The following is a 14062-nucleotide window of genomic DNA, read 5'->3' as shown; positions in this document are numbered from 1 at the left end:
GTGGACACGGGTTATGGAAGAAGAGGCGTGCATTTCACTAGGACAGGGCTTTTTATAACGCTGACAGCCTGGCTTCTTGGAATTCTGCTCTTATCTGCCTACTTTCGCAGCGAGCTCACGTCTCAATTGACTTTAACGCAGCCCCCAGACCACCTAGACACCATTGAAGAGCTTGAAATGGCACTGGATAGAAAGGAAATTCAGCCATGCTTTCTGAGGGATGGCTGCTTCCACTCAGTCGTAGAGAAGGAAACCGATTACGCGCACAACTCATTAGAGAAGAAACTGAAACAAGCTTTTTATCGGAGTAAGACAAACACTCCTCTCCTCTTTGACTACACCAATGAATGCCTTGAGTGTGCAAGCAGGCCAGGCTTCTTGTGTTTGCTGTGCGGACAAAAGCATTGCGACAACTACGTGAGGGAAAGTTTGGTGGAGTCGCGTGATGCGCTCAAGCTCACACTTGCGACTACTCCAGTTCGCAAGAGTTATAACCTCGCTGAAGCCTACGACCAACTCCTGCAAAGGTTATTCGAAACTGCGTCTCCTCCCTACTATGAACGGATTCCTTGTAAAGACGATATGGTTGGTCGCAGTATTTACGAGATCAGAAAGGATATTTCCCAAATATTTGAATTATCTGAGTTCTTCTGGTTTTATTTGTTTCTTCTTTCAAGCTCATTTCTGATATTTTTGCATAGAATTGATATTCGGTGGCTCGTGCGCTCTTATGTGGCGGGGAAACAAAGTGCAATATAGCCTATGGCCTGGACGGGTAGGATGTGATTTTGAAAACCACAACGGGGACGTTTCTCAGCGCGAGAGCCTGAAATAAGCGTAAGCGCAAAAAGATATCATGATTTCTGCTGTACGCGTGGAGCACAAAAAACGTCAGCCAGGACAATGATCAAGAACCAATGATTGTGATTTGTCATTTGATCTTTGATATTCGGTGTGACTGTAATATTCTCGTCTTAAATTGTTAGCGTGAAATGGACCTTCTCTACTATCACTTTAATCCTAAATCTGCAATAATATTCTAACAGAGGCCGGCGTTTACGTGGTTTCAACTGGTTAACGGCTGAGGTCAGAGGAAACAGTTTCAACGTTGGGCGCCAATGTTGGTGAAACCGAGAGGCGGGATGTAGTCGTATAGAGGGTGAGATCGTCGGAAGGGGCAGGAGAAGAGGCAGGAGAAGGCATACTCCAAACTCCTGTATTTCATTTATTCAACTGTTCTTAGCTAGGGCGGCTTCAAATTCATGCAAATGCCATCTATGCTTTGTTCCTTGAATTGTGATGACATTTTACTACGGGGTCCCTGTACCTCTGCTATTAGCAGGTGCAGGTCATATGACACCTGATGTATTATTCTGTTTTAGCCCCTTTTAGGCACCTTCTTTAGACGGCTGCCACAAGTTGCTCTCATCCAGCGTTGTTTTTCGCGCCAATAGCTTGTTCAATAGAGACATTTGTTTCGTATATTATTCATGGAACATAAGTCGAGGCTCCAGAAGCTGGCGTCAAGAATGTAATCGAATGGAAATGTCTGTTTATATCGTACTATACATTAAGGTGGTGGTATCATTCACTTCTGCGGCATATTTTTATTTTGCCTCACCTGTTACCACGTACCATGTCACATTGCTCCTCCTGATGCGCCACAACGTGTTCACTGGTTCTTGAAGTTGCAATCCTACATGAGCAGCCTGTTTTAGGTTCTCAAAGGAGACACATAACTACAGAGACCATCCCGCCATGAGAACGCCATTTGACAGCGCACTTTGAGCGCGTAGACGTATGAGTTGAGGTTGATTATTGACCTATGGTGTTCAGTGCCACCCACCCTTGCAAACGATTTTTCTTGCGGTACTCTTCTAACATTCAGAATTGACCTCCGATTGCCTGTGTTATGACCATCCTCATGGTCATAACATGCGAGAGACGCGTATTCCCATTTAACACAGCATATGTGTTGTGCACGTGCCCACAAGGAAGGGATCCGCAATGAGGATGAACAAACACTCATGAATTTTTAAGCACACCCTGTCGTCTGTTGAAAATGACTTGTAGCTCCGTTTGACCTATCGAAGTGCAGAAATTACGTAGGGTAAACTACTAAGCCAGCAGCATGTGCATATCATGTCGTTCTTGAAGCACCAACTGCTCTATTCGTGCCTAGTACATGCGGAGCACGCTTCATTCTACTGCGTGTAGTTAATTGTTTGTGCACTAGGTCTATTTTGTGGAAACTGCGTATATTCACGTTGAACTCCGAGCTCTGGATAAAGACTGCGCTTAACGGTGTCGCAATGCACCGTGTGTATTAAGAGCGAATTTTTCACTGGCGATGAACATTGCTGACGAGTGCTGCCTTCATTGCGTACGTGTCCCCTAATGTTATTCCTCTTATGCACCCACCTCTCATATAATGCCCTTATCAAGTGGTCCTTGATGTATCGAAGTGAAATGAAGTGTGTATTGTATGTCATCTGCTCTAGCCTTCCTACGCGGGCCGTTTGTCCTGTTGTAAATCATGCTAGTGTGGTTTTCGTTCACGAATGGCACAGGTCGATTTGCCATTCCTTTACCTAACGGCAGATATATTCAAGCTCATCTTTGGCACTACTACATGTACACGAGTGTGCTTCATAGATTTATGCGATACTTGACCTTCACTTAATGTAGGAAATGATGCACTACAAGAAGAAGTAAAGTAGTCAGCGCGCGATGCATTGTTTTGCACCTGGTTGTCATATCTTTTCTCTTATGTATTGCATTGTAGAAATAAACATGATGGCTTGTGTAGGACACGTCGTTTCATGTCTGGGCTCTCAGAAGGTGTTTCCTCGGCTTCAGGAGCATCGACCGGGCGTGCAATTAGCAGGCCTTGTGTTTGGGCGCATATTTCAGGTGACCCGGTATTACCCGCTACACACAAACAACGCTTTATAATCATTAACGTTTCCTGGTTGGTGGTTAGGGGTAGCCGTGTTGAGGATACGAAATCGTACAAGCGTCCAGTATTTTTGGCACTGAGAATTTATTAGTTTGTAATGTATAAATCGTTGCCTCATGATTATTATGCTTCCAGCGGATATGATAACAATATGTTTTAAAGCAAATTTCTAAACACCAGTTTCAATTGTTTACAATACAATATGCCGTTGTTTCTGCGACGACATTAACCAAGGTATAATAATCACCTGTGGCAGATAGCCCAATTCTACTCCTTGATATCGAAGGCTCACAGGGGGGACATTGTTGGCACGAAAAATGGAACAGCATAACTGACTAATAAGGAAAGCTAATCGCCTAAAGAAACACATTGCAATTTACTCATTGTAGCTGGACAGTTCGCAAGGCGCTTGTACTCGGAAGGATTTCACAGGATCACATCAGTTTCGAGGTATATTATTTCCGATTTTCGGAAAGCAAGACATTCTTCGTCTAGTTACTCTTGTACTTCATTGAATGGAACAGCGTTTTGTTAAAGAAGTGGAACAAGAGTGCATTTCAAGGCAAGAATGATGGCGCATATCTGAGAAATCGCATCAACTTTCCTAAAGTGGACATGCCTTGCAGTCTCACTGGCTGCAATTTAATAATTGATATGGGTGCCGCGAAATAATTACCTAAAACTTAGTTGACAAATTTATTTATTTAGTCGATTACACATTTGAATTTCTCGTGAAAGTACTTTGGAACAGCTGAAGGGCGAGAACTGTGCTAACTACCTGAGGCGAATTAAAATGAATGAAAAGAAGCTCCGCTGGAATTGTTTAAATATGCACAAGAGTCGTGTTTTTTGGTTGTCTTGAAGAATGCGATGCGACTTATGTTGCTTACCGCGACACTGTCCATTACTGCATTCCTTCGTGGAACGCTATTGCCATGAAAAATTGAGGTGGCTTCGAAACTTACACGCAATGGTGAGGAAACCTTTGAAAGCGCCTGCAATGCAATCGGTTGGCTTAAGCTGTAATTTCTCCGCATCTCTTTCAATATGTACTGTAGTGTACCTGCTGGCGCATGGTATTTAGAATATCGGCCATGGAGAAAAACCGAAGTGCTCTCTGAAAAGACTATCGTTGGTAGCAGTGTCGTCAGTGCTCTCTTCATGGCATGGACATCATGGCGAACACTTTAAATTCTCGCCCTGACAATGTTTATGGTAGCGTCAAGCTGAGCTTCCACATGCGTATCTGGCCCATGTGACAACTGTGGGCAGAGCAAACTATTTCGGGTTACCTTCGGATATCGGCAGACATGTGCTCTGAAACAGCGGAAGAAAGAACTATATTTTCACAGCCTATGAATGGGCGGCACACATTTTTTCTACTGTCTAAACGGTTCGCAATATGCGACAAACTTAGTGCGCATAGTCTCAAGCACCGGATTAGACGGCACAGGGCAAAAAAAAAATAACCATCTGTAGGCGGCCTGCTTGCTTTACTGTGGTGCTTGAAAAAGTGACTCTTGAACGCTTAACGCACGAACGTAATCCCGCACGTACGCAAGTACACATGCACGGGCACACGTGCACAGACACAGACTCACACACACAGGGTGAGGGTGCGACCAGGAGGCGGAAGCTCTGTACACCGCCTTGTGGCTGTCTGAAGTCCCGTCACACAATTAATGAGGCCTACAGTCAGCGTCATTGCCCGCTCTCGTTTTGGACGTCCTAAAGAAATATAACAATCAGAAAACGGTTGCGCTGACGTTACGCTATTCTCCTTTCGCCCTGCACCCTCCGTTCCCTGGCGGTTGCGCCCTGCCTTTTCATTAAAGCTCCTATCGTTATCTTCGCTTTGCCGGCTCCTCGCACGTTGCCTGGCGTGAACGCTCAGCCTCGTTGCACGCTTATCCCTACTTAGATCACTGACTTTTGCGTGGTATTCACGCAGTGCTCCAGAGACTGGAAACCAAACGCCAACTTTAATATCATTTTTAGTAAATTAAAAATAAAAACATAGGTTTTTACGTGCCAAAACAACGACCTGTTATCAGGCATGCCTTAGTGGGGGACTGCGGAAATTTGTACCACCTGGGGCTCTTGAACATGCACCTAAATCGAAATCCACAGGTGTTTTTTGCATTTCGCCTTCATTGAAATGCGGCCGCCGCGGCCCGAATTCGATCCCGCCACCTCGTGCTGAGCAGCTCAACGCCTTAGTCAACAAGCAACCGCGGCGGTTCATCATCATCATCACCAGCCTGATTACGCCCACTGTAGGGCAAAAGGCTTCTCCCCTACTTCTCCATCTACCCCGGTCATCTACTAATTGTGGCCATGTTGTCCCTGCAAACGTCTTAATCTCATCCGCCCACCTAACTTCCTGCCGCCCTCTGCTACGTTTCCCTTCCCTTGGGATCCATTCCATAACTCTTAATGACCATCGGCTATCTTCCCTCCTCATTACGTGTCCTGCCCATGTCTATTTATTTTTCTTGATTTCAATTAAGATATCATTAACTCGCGTTTGTTCCCTCACCCAATCAGCTCTTTTCTTATCCCTCAACGTTACACCTATCATTTTTCTTTCATAGCTCGTTGCGTCGTCCACAATTTAGGTAGAACCCTTTTCGGAAACCTCCAGGTTTCTGCCCCGTAGGTGAGTACTGGTAAGACACAGCTCTTATACACTTTTATTTTGAAGGATAAACGCAACCTGCTGCTCATGATCTGGCAATGCCTGCCAAGCGCACCCCAGCCCATTCTTGTTCTGATTATTTCAGTCTCATGATCCGGATCCGCAGTCACTACCTGTCCTAAGTAGATGTATTCCCTTGCCACTTCCAGTGCCTCACTACCTATCCTACACTGCTGTTCTCTTCAGAGACTGTTAAACATTACTTTAGTTTTCTGCAAATTAATATTTAGACCCACCCTTCGGCTTTGCCTCTCCAGGTCAGTGAGCATGCATTGCAGTTGGTTCCCTGAGTTACTAAGCAAGGCAATATCATCAGGGAATCGCAAGTTACTAAGGTATTCTCCATTACCTCTTGTCCCCAATTCTTTCCAATCCAGGTCTCTGAATACCTCCTGTAAACACGCTGTGAACAGCATTGGAGAGATCGTATCTCCCTGCCTGACGCCTTTCTTTATTGGGATTTTGTTGCTTTCTTTATGGAGGACTACGGTGGCTGTGGAGTCGCTATGTGGAACCGCGGTGGGCAATTTCATTTCATTAACGTTTTGAACATTGGCGAACCACCCAACACACCGCGCACCCTAAAGCTGGACCGGGCTTCCCAACACCTTGTGCATTTCTGGTTTCTCCGAACGACTTGAACCTCTTCAGTGCAGCCCTCTAAGTCATTTTTTCAGCGGTATTTTTCTTAAACAGCCGCTTCCTGCGTGTGAGCTCTTCCCCTTTCCGCCTGCGTCTATTCTCCCGTGCCTCCGTATTTAACACATAGGTTTCGGCCCCAGCGTAGACAGTTCAGTCTGCAAAGACACATGTGTATGCATCAATTAACTTTCTGTAGAAAAAGACAATGGATAATTCAAACATAAGATAACTGAACTCATACACATTGTGGAAGTTGCAAATGACCATTTAGGCACAAAAAACTAACCGACATCACTGCACACCACCCCTTCTCATTTTGATACTTCCCAAATGGTGTGGAATGGAAAAACGCCGTAATTGAAGGCAGTGTATGTGTAGTCTTCGCGTGCCCTTACCACAAGATAAGTGTTCAGCGCTGTGCAAAATCTGCCTCTCAGTGAATACACTGAACAATTGCGTAAGTATGCAAAGCTTTTGTTGCTCTATGAGCAATCTGTGCCTTAAATCAGCAACTTCGCCCCCTTGAAACAAGCATTCGAAGGTGCAGTTAAACAAATTTGCTCAAAGTGCACTGCAGAAGGTACTTGCTACAGAGTGACATTGTGAACCAGGAGAAGGCGTCGCAACAGCCACGTGATGGCCGTTTTCAGGAGAAAACGGCTGTCGCAATGCCATATGTTGCCAATGCCAATGCCAATGCGTATGTTCATATTATTTAACATGTTTGCCTGTTAGACTTCATCATTACAGAAAATTAATATTTTAAAGGATGCTTTCATCCCCAGCAGATGATCTCGCAGTTTTTCTTTTCCGGATTAGTTCTCATTTTTGGCAGTGAAATTATGATCAATTCTCTTTCTCACCTTTCTATAGCCATGACTGCACTGGTTCTGCAGTCTGCTGGCGTTCTGCAGTTAGCGCCTCTTATATTCTTTTATTCAGTAGTGCTTTTAGATGAATGAATGAATGTGTGGTTTTTATTGGCGCAAGGGCCAGGTATGGCCAAAGAGCGCCATGCAAGTGTTAGTGATTTCTTAGTGGAGTGATGGGTTCTATGAAGTTGATGTCACGTGGCTGTAAAGGGGCCGAAAATATAGTCACTGTAAAGTGCGTAAAATGTACGTGTAATAAAATTATGGCTATGCCAAACGATGAGTACTATGAGCATTTACGTGCATTGCAAAATAATGATACGATATTAAAAAATGCACAAGTTTCTAAAATTCACTAGAGCACGATGGCCTCTTTAGAGCACTTGAGACACAAGGGCCTGGAGGCATGTGCTATATAAAACAACTATCACAGCGGCATCATCTGTAGAGAGGATGCGCTACGAAATCTTTGGGCTATTAACACGCAAGACCACCTGTTATAAAAAGCCTAGGACAGCTTTGGTGATAAAAAGGGGTTCTTTACCAATAAACATTGGTAAAGGCAGGGAATAATAAATAATAAACAGGCAGACAATAGCGGTATGCAAGAGGAAAGTGTTCCCTTCTTTCTCTTTCGACTTCCCGACACTCCACGAGGACGTGGAGGACGGTGAGCCGCTCACCACATCCACCACAGGTTGGAGGTCCATTGGCAGGCCATAGAAAATTGTGAGTACCATATGTGTGTCCTATTCTGAGTCGGCAGAATAGGACGTCAACTCTTCGAGATTTAGTAACGGAGGGCCAGAAACCTAACTTTGGCTTAATCAGATGGAGCTTATTATTTGTTTCGCTGTCCCACGAGCGTTACCAGTGTCTTCGTAGTTTGGTTCGCAAAAAAGGCTTGAGGTCTGTGGCAGGAATAGTTGTGGTGCTATTACCAGCTTGAGGTTGTGACTGATGTGGCCATTTGGTCGGCCACCAAATTACCTTCGATGCATCTATGGCCAGGAACCCAGCCATTATTACATGTCTACGAGCTGAATAAATATTGCACAAATACGCGTAAAGCTGGATAAGAACAAGATTTTTGTGTTTTCTTAACGACATGGGCGCTTTTACGACACTTAACGAGTCCGTAAATATAATTGTTTTTTCTATTCCTAATTTCCTCATGTGTTTAACTGCAGACAGTACTGCATAGGCTTCTGCGGTAAATATACCGGTATGGGGGTTCAATACACCTGATTCAGAAAAAGAGGAGCCAACAGCCGCGCAAGACACGCCAACATGCGATTTTGATGCATTGGTTTAAGATTCAGGACAAGAATACTTCGATTGGAGTTCATGGAAATGCATCCGAATTTCGAGTTCTGGTGCATGTTTTGTAAGCCTTACAAAAGATATATTACATTCAATCACCTGCCACTCCCACGGAGGCAGATACTTCGCTGGAGGCATCAAGCGGTGTTCGAACAGTGGGACATCCATTTCCACGCTAAGCTCCCTCACACGCAGTGAAAAAGGCCTTCTCACTGAGGGTCGATAGTGGTAAAGGGCAGTCTACGTCAAATCATTCATGGTTTTAGAACACGGATGATCAAGATTACAGTGCATTTTAAGAAAATATGTGAAGCTGATATATGATCTCTGCATATGGCGTGACCACTCATTCGATTCTACATATAAGCTTTCGATCGGGCTAGTTCTGAATGCGCCTGTCGCCAGACGGATACCGAGGTGGTGGACGGGATCCAGCATCCTTAGTGCGCTCGGGGCGGCCGAGTTGTATACTATGGCACCATAGTCTAGCCGTGATTGAACGAGGCTCTTGTAAATATTCATTAGACATTTCCTGGCGCTACCCCATGTTGTGTGAGATAGCATTTTCTGCAAGTTCATTGTTTTTAGACATTTAGTTTTGAGATATTTTGTGTGCGAGGTGAAAGTAAGCTTACAGTCAAGTAATACACCTAGAAATTTGTGCTCTTTCTTGACAGGTATTTCCTCTCCACGTAGTTCCACGTTCAGGTCTGGAACCGGGCTGCTCTTTCTTGTAAAAAGAACACAAGAACTTTCATGGGGGTTGATTTTAAACCCATTTTCGTCTGCCCACTTAGATATCTTGTTCAATCTCTGCTGTACTTGTCTTTCGCACACTGCAAGGGTACATGATTATAAACCTATTTGTATAAATATCTACGTAGACGGAATAAAATATAGCTGGTGGTAATGAAGGGCGGAGTGTGTTCATCTTAACTATAAAGAAGGTGCAGCAGAGCACACCTCCTTGGGGTACACCAGTTTCCTGTATAAATGGACGTGAAAGTACACTCCCGACTTTCACGCTGAATGTACGGTTTGACAAATAGGTTTCTATTAGGGCGAGCATATTGCCACGGATGCCCATTCCCGACAAGTCTCTCAACATTTCGTAGCGCCACGTTGTGTCGTACGCCTTCTCCATATCGAGGAACACGGATACGAAATATTGTTTATGAAGAAAGGCGTCGCGAATGTTTCCCTGAATGCGCACAAGGTGATCGGTTGTGGACCGCCCTTCTCTGAAGCCACACTGAAAGGGATCAAGCATTCGGTTTAATTCCAGGAAATGTATGAGTCGCCGATTAATCATTTTCTCAAACAGCTTACATATGCAACTTGTGAGGGCTATCGGGCGGGAACTTGACGCCAACGAAGGATCTTTACCTTGCTTCAGAATGGGAATCACAATCGCTTGTCTCCATCCAAGTGGAAGATAACCATCAGCCCATATAGTGTTGAAAAGTGCAAGTAAAGTCAGTTGTGTATCAGTGTGTACGTTCTTAATTATGTCGTACATAATTCTATCAGGTCCTGGTGCAGAGCTCTTGCATGTGATCAAGGCAGCTCTCAGCTCGGCAATACTAAAGGGAGGGTTGTAAGGCTCATCCTCTAGACTTTTTCTTGTGAATGGCTTATGTTCTATCATTTGTTTATATTTGAGAAAAGATTGTGAATAATTGGTTGGACTTGACACGCTCTCAAAATGCTCCCCAAGTGAATCTGCCTGGTTTTGCAGGGTATCGCATTGTGTATTTACCAAAGGGAGGGACTTTGTTTGTCGCCCTCTTATCCTATTAACCCTGTTCCAGACTTTGGCCTCAACTGTATACGAGTTGATACCTGATAAAAACTTCTGCCAACTCTCTCTTCTGGCCTGTCGGCGGGTTCACCTGCCTTGGGATTTTACTATTTAAAGTTCATAAGATTCTCCGCAGTGGGGGAGGCGCGTAGCAACCCCCACGCTTTGTTTTGTTTCTTACGAGCGATCCTACAATCGTCGTTCCACCACGTGACACGCCGTTTACATGCCAAGCAATTTACTTCTGATATACAAGATACAGCATCTATAATGAAGGCTGTAAAATACTGCACAGCAGCATCAATTCCTAAAGAAGACATGTCATTCCATGAGATACTAATGAGAGTTCGGAACTTCTCCCAGTCGGCTCTATCGATCTTCCACCTAGGAGCCTGTAGTAGATATTCCCTTTCTTTATATGTTCTCAGCACTATAGGGAAGTGGTCACTCCCGTAAGCATTGTTCATAATTTCCCATTCGAGTTCAAGCAGTATAGACGGGGAGACTGTGCTGAGATCAATTGAGGAAAAATTGTTTGCAAGACAGTAATATGTGGGTTCCTTCTTATTCAGAAGGCACGCACCAGAAGAAAAAAGGAACTGTTCAAGAAGACGACCTCGCGCATCTATACGAGAGTCGCCCCACAGGGAGCTGTGCGCATTGAAATCGCCAAGAACAACATAAGGTTCTGGCAATTGATCTATAAAGGATTGGAATTCATGTTTCGTTACTTTGTAATGTGGGGTTATGTAAAGAGAGCTAATGGTGATGAGTGTTTAGGAGAATAGCTCGAACCGCCACCGCTTCAAGAGGCACAAACGCCTCTTGTAACGCTGTAAAAGTTGTCACGCAATGCTTTTATGGATAACAATAGCGACACCGCCCGATGATGCGACAGCATCATCGCGATCTTTGCGAAACGTTATACACTGTCAGAGAAAGTTTGTGTTTGTATTTTAAGTGTGTTTCCTGTAAACACAGCACTTATGGATTGTGTTTTTTAATGAATTCCTACACATCATCAAGGTTTTTAAGAAGACCTCTGACGTTCCATTGGATTACTTGTGTATCCATATTGGAAGTCAATAGGTGCTGTGTGTATGGAAACGGAAGTTATACCTTAGATTACAGAGCGCTTTCGAGGCCCTGTAATCGGGGTTTTGCCCTTTCTGAAGCGTTCGAGGGCATGAGGACATAACATACACACACATGATATATATATATATATATATATATATATATATATATATATATATATATATATATATATATAGACATTGAAGAAAGAATCTGTACAACGCTTATCCTAACAAGCCTTATGCTTGGCTGCATATTCATATACTCATTTAAGTACCCCGACAGATGAAAGATAATTGTTAAAGTATACATACGTGCCTAATAGTAACCTGAAAGAAGGCAATAGTACTGCTTGTATTTATGTTGGATAGGGCTCCTTTAGACTTCCCTGCTTTAGACTATACCTTACCATTTTACGTTGCAAACGGCATGGACATAAAAGTAGGAATAATTAGCGAAAATAAAGAATATCAATGAAAGGCACAAGTGCAACACACTTCCTGCTCATATGTGCTTAGAAATTTGAGCGCACGCCGAGCATGTAGCAGGCACCGAGGAAACTGTTGACGCCTTCCCTCTCACGCAAACAAAAGCGTTATCAAGGCGACCAGCTTCCCTCCCTTCTTTGCGTCTGTTCTGAGCCTCGTGGCGAAAGTTTTGGATGCATTAGTGGTGTAGCGGACAACCTGAACAGGAGGGAATAAACACTCGTAGCTTCGTGTCGGGAATTGTGCGCACTTCGATCACTTATGGTGTTGTGTGTAAGCGCGGTTGTTTTGGTGGCATCCTTTATGACGCTGAAGCCTGGTAGGATTCATTGCTACGCACGGAAACATTCATGCTGTACATGCTCGATAAGTGATGAGCTCTTGATCACCTCGCACGCAATGATGATCCCATACCTCCGAGCTCGTGCACACATGTTTCACTTTGTTTTCGAGAGCAATGCGTGCAATATTTTCCCACCACTTTGATAGATGACGTGATCTGTAATGGCCTAAACTTTTCAATTCACTCGAGCACTGAGATTCTGCAAGGGAGTCTTATGTTTCTTGAGAGTTGGCAGGTGAAACATCATAAGTGCGCTTGGCGGGCTCGCAAATATATTATTGGCAACGTCATATCGTTCGGAAGCGCTGAAATTGATGTCCACGTCTCGCGGTTGTTCGATGTTAAAGGCTGCGACACTAAATCGACCTTACAACACGGAGTGGCCGCCAGGGCCGGAAGGTGATATACGGCTGAGGACGGAGTTGTTGCCGTGTGACCGGCTTCGTCGTTCTTTGTACTACAAGGAAGAGTCACATTTTCTTTGTTGGTAGAGATTTTGGAAGAGAAATGCTGATAGAGATGGCGCTAGAGAGTCTTTATAATGCGCATTGTGTAACTGCGAGAACCACTTCGGCCTGTACGCCTATGTAACACGACCATTGCCGATGAAAATTCGGCTCAGAATCCATCTTATTCAGGTTCTTAGAGCGGAAATCCCGTCGGGGAATTCATGAAACGCCTTATTGACGAGGAAAGCACAACGTAGCGGTATTCATCCTAGCCCGCTTCTACGTTGTGTAAAGCTGAAAGCTAAATATTTTTTGCACATTTATTTTATTTGTTGTCACACAAGGTCATTGATGCAGCTGTTGCTTTGAAGCGCCTGTATTCTGACTCAAGTAGATTAATCCCATACTATTAGTTCCTCAGATGACTGCCGCTACACGAAATTTCAATGGCTACTATAATGCTAATAGCATTTATACCGACTTATCATCCGCAAAATGTAAGGTGATCTTTATTCAATAGGCTGGTATACCGTTGCCCTTGGGCTGGTACCCTTTTACAGCTTCACATGCCGGCGACATGTAACTTTATATTGGAAATGTTAATATATGTGTTTATTCCACAGAGACGGCGTAAGAAAAGCTGTGTACGAATGCATTTTTAGGCCAAAATAAAACCTGTACGAACTGTTCAAGGCTTGCCTGCTATATTCTAGCTTAAGCAGAGTTGTCTAACCGAGTTTCCTTTTTTCAAGCCTACAAATAATACTGAATAAATACAATCGGCAATTTTGGAATAAAATTGAATTTGTTGAAGTATTGGAGTTGTAGGGCATGAGAAACACGTCAGTATATAGAACAATACAGGGAACCCAATGCCATATTTTTTGGAATAATGAATAAAACCCATTTGGCTATTTGGTGTGGTATGTTTGCTCGAGCTGCCGGGAAATCAAGCAACAGAGTATTTTGGCTTATATTCCCAAGAAACCGATCCTATAGACCTGTCCCGATGATGTGGTTTTACATACTATTGATAGAAAATAATGCGCACAATTTCGTTGACAGCAGCTTTTGTTCTAGTTGAGATACATGAACACGTGGGGTGCTTGCGAAAGCAGAAGGCACATCCAGGATGTGAGTACCTGTGTAGTCAAAATATGGCGTCGACAAAAAGCTACGTTTTTATTAAGCCTGACGGAAGCATGACTGACGGTAGTGTAAAGATGACGTCTGCTTTGATACTAAAAAGAAAACCAAGTATGTCTCACAATGACTGCTGCAAGATTAGTTGTTCGAAAATACGGTCATCATGACAGTGGTCAAAGAGCGTCATTTCGGCACATTCTGAGCAAAACATTTTTTTGGTGTCCACGCCCACCGAAGCAGACACGGTATCACAAAACGCAGCAT

The sequence above is a fragment of the Dermacentor andersoni genome, chromosome 7, assembly GCF_023375885.2.
Source record: "Dermacentor andersoni chromosome 7, qqDerAnde1_hic_scaffold, whole genome shotgun sequence".
In the NCBI taxonomy this organism is placed as follows: domain Eukaryota; kingdom Metazoa; phylum Arthropoda; class Arachnida; order Ixodida; family Ixodidae; genus Dermacentor; species Dermacentor andersoni.
This window is presented reverse-complemented; position numbering follows the sequence as displayed.